Source organism: Panulirus ornatus, chromosome 34 (assembly GCF_036320965.1).
Source record: "Panulirus ornatus isolate Po-2019 chromosome 34, ASM3632096v1, whole genome shotgun sequence".
Classification (NCBI taxonomy): domain Eukaryota; kingdom Metazoa; phylum Arthropoda; class Malacostraca; order Decapoda; family Palinuridae; genus Panulirus; species Panulirus ornatus.
The window spans coordinates 13,830,538-13,837,863 of record NC_092257.1 but is presented as its reverse complement, the minus strand read 5'-3'; the positions used below and the strand labels follow the sequence as shown (position 1 = coordinate 13,837,863).

Here is a 7,326-nt window from a genome sequence, read left to right as displayed (position 1 = left end):
GACAGAGTGGGCTAGAAGGGGAAGTGGAACAGTGAAGTGGACTGGTAAGGAGAGTGGATCAGTGGGTGAAGTGAAAGGATTTCAACGACAGATCGAGAGGGTCAGTAGGTGGAGTTGGCAAGTCTGGAGGTGGAGCTGCATGAGGCCCTAGGTGGAATACCCCAGCAGACAGGGGTGGGGTAGTAGTTGAGTAGGTGGAGTGAGTGTTTTGGAGGCATGATACTGAGCAGAAGGACGTGGTTTAGTGCAGGAGAGGTGGTGGTTGGTGGTGGTGGTGTTGCAGGAGTGGTGGTGATGTTGCAGGAGTGGTGGCCTGATGGTGGTTGGAAGGAGGTCTTGGTGTGCAGGAGTGGGCGGGTGAGAGCAGAGCAGCCGGGCAGCACGAGTGGAGAGGGGGCGGATCCCGTCAGTGCGTTGCTGGGCGAGGTGGGTGACACACGTGTCGGCCGCGGCTCCCAGACCCACGCGGGCCGTCCGACACCCGCACCTCTTCCCGACACTCTCCTGGTGGGGGAAAAAAACCACCCAACCATAGACAGTATACCAGCGTCATGCTACCATAGGTGGTGATATCGTCTGAAAAATGATTCTGGAATGACCTCGGATCTGAACGCGTTCTGGACTAGTATGCTTTTTCATGTTTGCTTCCGGAGGTGGACAATGATGTGATGCAACCAGGTGACTGAAAGGTCTACGCTTCACCGGAGTAGTCGTTGTGTTACGCTCGAGAAAAGCCAGTTGAAATGTCACTGTGAACTTGCAGGTGCCAGCTTCGAGGCCACAGGACTCGTACAAGTGCCACCTCGAGGACACAGGACTCGTGCAAGTGCCAGCCCCGAGGCTACAGGACTCGTGTAGGTACCAGCCTCGAGGACACATGACTCGTGCAGGCGCCAACCCCGAGGCCACAGGACTCGTGCAGGTGCCAACCTCGAGGCCACATGACCCGTGCAGGTGGCAAACCCAAAGGCCTCATAGCCCGCCAGGGGCCGCGACCCTCCTCACTCACAGGACACACGCCACAAGTGGTTCCCGCCACTACCCAGTCACCGCCGCCGGAACGCTGGTGATGTCAGCGACAGTTAATGACGTTGTAGTTGTTATTTAGGTGATTCGATGGGGAGGGGGGGGGTGGGATCTCAGGTCCCTCAGTGGTGTGCAGGGAAGGAACGTGAGGTGTGGGGATGGGACGCGAGGGAGGCAAGCTGGCTGGTCGGGTTGGGAGGATCATGCGATGGGGAGGGAGGACATGGGTGTTCAAGACGTCATCTTCGGGTACCACAGACACTCTGGGGTTGTGACGCCTCGTATGGTTCACATATGGTTCTTCTACCCGGAAACCCGTCTCGTCTTTTGCTTCCCCTGTAGAAGGGAGAATCCCCTCCAACACATCCTTCGTTGAAGCATTACTATCACGTTACTGTTCATTGCATTCACCTGGACCTTTTAATTCTCACTCGCGTCACACTCACATATCACCCGGGGATGACGCCTGACTTGGCTGGCTGGTTTGCAGCCGGGCATGATATACCAATAGTTCGAATCTCAGTAAAATATCACACACACACACGCCAGGGCATGTAAAGCGTCCGGGGTAAACCACGGAAAGGTATGTGGGGCCTGGTCGTGGATAGGGAGCTGCGGTTTCGGTGCATTACACATCACAGCTAGAGAATGGATGTGAGCGAATGTTGCCTTTCTTCGTCTGTTCCTGGCGGTATCTTGCAGACGCAAGAAACGGCGATCGAGTAAAAAAAAATGAAAATATATATTGGAAGAGACTGTCTTGGAAATGAAAGTAAGTTTATTACTTTTTCCCTAGAAACAAGTTAGCAAGTGTTCCCAACGACTTAAAACCAACCATTGACCAGGTGTAGCCTTCGTCTGGACCAGTGGACCGGGTGTCATCTTAATCTACACCAGTGGACCGAATGTAGTCTTCGTCTGGACCAGTGGACCAAGTGTAGTCATTATCTTTACCAGTGGACCAGGTGTAGCCTTCGTCTGTGCCGGTGGACCAGATGTAGCCTTCGTCTGCATGTGTGACCGTACAGACAGCTGGAATAGTCTGTCTGTAATTTTTACTTCGCAGAAGTAGTGTTCTTCTAACCGTCTCTTGTAACTTTTCTCTTTTTTCTATCATCCCTCATTTCTTAACATTGATCTTTAATTACCAATCTGCGTGTCGACGCTGCGGTAATTAATGGTCATTAGCAGATCGTGGGTAGAATAATTACTTATGACTGTGGAACGGGTCATTGTGGTTCGTGATGTCCCTTGTGCCTCCTGCTTCCCTGGCCACCTCTTCTTCCTCCCCAGGTTCCCCCCTTTTTTTTCCCCTATGGACGACCCTTCACCACCACCATCACTCCTCTGGACGACCCTCAAGCTCCATCTCTTCGGGGCGACCATCTTATTCCACTCGCTCTGGACGACCCTCCAAACCCTATCCCTCCGGACGACCCTTCAAATCCTCTCCCTGTAGACGACTCTCCAACTCCTCTCCCTCTGGACGACCTCAAAAAGTCTCTCCCTGTGGACGACGACCTCCTCTCCCTGCCACAACATGCTTTCCCTAGCGCATCACCAGGCCAACCCTCAAAACAGATGTCACGCAGAACCGTCCTTCAGGTAATGCTCCCTCCGCAGGTCTCTCACTTAACCTCCTTGGCACTGCGGAAGACCCGGGCGATGAACGCGCACCCACTAGCGAGGTACCGCCGACGCTGTCGCAGATTTCCGAGTCCAGAAATATGAAACGCGACTGATTCTCAGGGGAATGTGAGGCCATCGTCCGACACTGCTGGAGCAGAGGGGGCTAATCCAAATCCTCATCCACTGAACGAAAAATCATGAATTCTGGACACCTTTTGAATCCATCTAAGGGCACTCTGTATCTCGTGCAATACTCAGATAAATTCTTTCACAAATTAGCGTTCCGTTTTATTGAATATGCATAACGTCGGTCGGGCGTCGTGTCTAGAGTTCTTGCGCGGGATAAAACCTTGATCAATCAGCCGTTCCTTCGTCTATCATTTGTTGGTCATGCCAGCCATACCACCTCCTCATTAACCTCACTTTGAATAGCAGTTCACAACATCTTTGCTGGCTATCATATATATCTATCTCCCCTTCTCATCCATGAGGACCGCAATGTTCATTTCTCTTTTGGCCGCATGCGACCAGGAAACCTTCTTACTCATGAGGACCGCAATGTTCATTTCTTTTTTGGCCGCATGCGACCAGGAAACCTTATGCGTGCGACCAGGAGAACAGCAGCGTAGGTATCGAGTGCCGCGCGGCCGGCAGGGTCGAGAAGGTGACCAAGTCTGTTGTGATTAACTGCATTTTGTGTCAACAATAAAAACAAGAGATAAGTGACAGCGGGAAAGACTCGGATGAAGGTCGAATGATTTTGAAAGAATTGGTATCAAGGTATTATGATAAACGTAGCAGGCTTGAAAAAGACATTTTAATGTTGCCCTTTTTTTCTAAACCGTCTTATATCATGCCAGATCAGTTTTTGCTACGCCAATCTGAATGTACAACACAGTTCTGCGTGTCTGATCGCTCATCTCATGTTTTGATTAACTGAAGTAGATTTTTTTTTCCAACATATGTTGCATGATGACCGTGTGTGTGTGTGTGTGTGTGTGTGTGTGTGTGTGTGTGTGTGGCTTGTGTTCGCTCGCCGATTATAAAAGTTGCGGACCCGTCGAAGGAATGAGTGAGTGTGGAGGACACACACCGCTCACGCCACGGACCGTATGCTACACCTCAACATCCATATCACCAAGTGGAATCTTTGCCTATGATTAAGATCATTATATTCTCTGATTCATAATCACTTCCTCTGATCAGAGAGTTTTTAATAAGATTTTGTTATTTTGTCACGAAAAACTGCAATTTTCGTTGCCCCTTTCAAATTTAAGCGCATTTTTAACTTTTTCTTTTTGCGATATCGTTCTATCTATTTCGTAAGAACATTCTATCCTTTTAGTGTCTTTTTCCTTTTGATAACCAACTTTTGCTTTGCCTAACCATGAGTTAGATATCTAACCATCCTTATTACTCTGCTCAACAGCCATTTTCCTTTCTAACCATCCCTTATCGTGCATAGTCTGACATCCACCCTTCAAACCATCGCTTACCTAACCACGCCGATGTTTCTAATCACCCTTTGCTATGGCTGAAAATCATTTGTTCACGTTTCGGCCCATCTCTTCCTACCTCAAACCATGTGCAACCATCACTTCATTCTACTTCTTCGCATCCCTCCTCTGCATTACAAACTTGCCTTCAACATCACCAGGACACTCCTACGTTGCGTTTAAGTCGACATTGTAAAGTGCTTTCCAATCTCTGCCTCATTTACGTATTGTTGCATGGTACGCGCCCACTCACTGTGTAGGTACAATACTCCACACATTGCTGGTGTTCGGCCTTGTTATAAAGTGTCATGTATTCGTACGAATCATCACGGCATCTCAGAGGGACTTGGATAGCTTCGTTGTACATTAGTGTAGTGAGCCTTGTGCATAGGTACATTGGTCATATATGTACACAGGAATGAAGAGAGTAAGGCCATGTGTGTACAAATAAGTACAGATGAAGAGAGGAAGGCCATGAGTGTACATAAACGTACAGAGGAAGAGAGTAGGGTCATGATGTGTGTACATATATGTACAGAAATGTGTAAGGTATGGTCATGTGTGTATGTGTAGTAGTAGTATCGCCTCATTCTTCTTAGAAAACATTTCAGACGTCGAATGAAATTAGATGTGCGATCAACACTCCACTTGCAATAATGTCTGGCCGGTAATGTGATGTCGTCTACTGCAACGACGCAGGTTCCATAGTGACGTTGGACGAACAGTATCAAGCTGGTGTCGTCACAGAAGCTCCGGGACGTCTACCTACGAAAACTTCATTGATACGTTTTGAGCCGACGATAAGTGCCGTGTTTGCTATTACCAAAAAACAGATGAAGATCAAGTGAAAAAAAATTCTGATATGTTTCGATATGAAGATTCCCGTAAAAAGGAATTTTTGAGTATCTCACTAAATACAACCTGTTTATCCATAGACGGATTTTAAAAGGTGTCCAAAATATCCTTGGTTGCTGTCTGTTGTGTAGTATATCTCCTTCCCCTGGTGACGTAATTCATCAGACGTGTTGTATCTCCTTTGGTGAAGTAAGACAGTTGTTGACGTAGGGAGGGACTCTGCGTCGTCGTGAGGAGGTCTTCAAGTCGTTCTGTGTTTACAGCAGTTGTGAAGTTATTACCGCTACTCTGGTCACCTACAAACAGCCCCCTTGATCATGACGGTCCGATCCTTCAGCACGGTGTTTTGACTCCTCTTCTGGGCGTGGATACTTGGGGCTAGTATATAGGAAGGAAGGATATCAGAAGACCTGATGGTCCATGACGAGGCTCTCCGCTGGAGGACATGGGAAAGGCCAGGTACCAGAAGACCTGAAGGCTCATGACGAGGTTATCTGCTGGAGGACAGCAGTAGCGTCCTGACGTCATGAGGTTATTTGTGGTAGAGACAGGAGAGCAAAAAGCAGTGAGCACCTCACTTCGCAGTCCTGCGTCCTCGTGATCTGTCAAGAGGATGGGGCCGTTGCTGACCCCACAGACGGCCCCATCCTGACACTGAGCTGGGCAGGTCATCCGTGTGTTTAGCAAAATAACTCTGAGCAAAGGCGCAGCCATAACTGTTCTTCCTCCGGGACATCGTTATGATGATCCGAGGATCATGTTAGTAGAGGAAGTGGCCGTATTAACGACCAAAACGACCCGTGAATGAAGTTAGAACAAGAAGCAAAATGAGCCACAGATGGTACGGGATTCCAGATAGCGTTATACTGGGTATCAAATAGTGTTATACAGGGTACAAGACAGTGTTATAAGGGGTACCAAACTGTGATTTACGGGATACCAGACAACGTAATGCAAGGAACTAGAGAAAAGTTCGACTGATAATGCTTCATAGACATTTAGGAAGATAAAGCGCCAAATCAGACGTAATCAAATACTCATTTAATCGAAAGATGAGTCACTGTGGCGGACATACCATCTGGGCGTCTTAATATAAGGAACCATCAATCAGGTTCATCAAACTGTTATAATCCCACATTTTTTTCTTTTTATATCCAACTATCCACTTTATCGCCTAACTCCTAAGGGAGGATGAACAGCTAGGTTGACTGTGGACTGACTACCGAAAACTAGGATTCGAGTCTATGCGCTCGACCCTTAAAAGCCCCTGAGTGCGTCATGGTTAGTAGCGCTAACCGCTCCACCACGGAGGTATATACATGAAAGTATATATATCGAGGGATGTAAACGGAGGTATAAACAGTAAATTATTATTTTCACAGGTTCACGCGTAACCGCATTAATAAAGCCAATATTTTCATCGATAAAGAGATAATAAAGTGAGACTTAAAGAATAAAATAATTCCTCCCACATGTTTCTGTGACAAATTGATCGTTTAATCAGACGAGAAATCCCCAAAGAGGAACGGAGTGTCTGCTGTCGACGCCCTGTACAACAACATACACCGCACACTGGCTGTCTTAAATTCGCCTCCAAAGTTCAGAAGACGTCGCTTGGGTTCTGGTGAAGTGACGTCTCTGTCTTAATTAATTAAGGGACCCACCTCATGACAGGATGACAGAAGGGCATGAAATATTCTAGAGAACTTTCCCCTCTCTGCTGTATCATTATCCTGACGGCTCCGATGGCTTCCTCCAGCTGATGTTCCTCGTTCTCATGAGGTTGTCTGCAAATTGAAACCCTCAATGGCTCCGAGTCTAATTCATTATGTATACCCGGTCTGCTGGTGATCAATATGGCTACGAGAGATGATCAACCTCAACGTAGATAATCTGTGCATTGCCGTGGAATATATATGTGTGCGAGTGTCAGCTAGACCGTGCCTCAGTATGGCTGACACTTGAATAATACGAAAAGAAAGACTTTGTTTTTCGTCAGCGTGTGGGATTTTGGGCCAGTCATAATCATCAATTGGTCATTACGACACTAAGTTGAAGTCTAGCCCAACGTTAGCGTCAAGTGGTCATTACTCTGTGATGAATTACTACTCGAAATGTCTTACTGATCAATCAGTCTCGAGATTATGAGTAAAAATAAGACGGATTTTTGAGATCATCCGGACTCATTCCTTTCCAGGGAGACAATAATTCCACTTACTAATTCTTTACTAAACTAACGTACTGTCTACCTCTCCTCATGATGGAAGATATGTAAAATGTTGACTCAATTTTCCAACAAATGGAAGTTGAAATTTTCATG

The 7,326-nt window shown here is 47.2% G+C and overlaps 1 protein-coding gene across 5 annotated transcripts in view; it reads left to right on the top strand.

The window, feature by feature from the left end:
* The first annotated feature begins 270 nt into the window (after positions 1 to 270).
* LOC139759882 (cell adhesion molecule 2-like) overlaps positions 271 to 7,326 on the top strand; it is a 56,299-nt gene continuing 49,243 nt past the window's right edge. Inside the window, exon 1 of one of the 5 annotated variants that reach the window (XM_071682423.1) lies at positions 271 to 507. The gene's annotated coding sequence lies outside the window, so the exon portion shown is untranslated. Of the gene's footprint in view, positions 679 to 7,326 lie in introns of all 5 variants that reach the window. The other 4 variants (XM_071682419.1, XM_071682418.1, XM_071682420.1 and 1 more) reach the window with 4 other exon arrangements.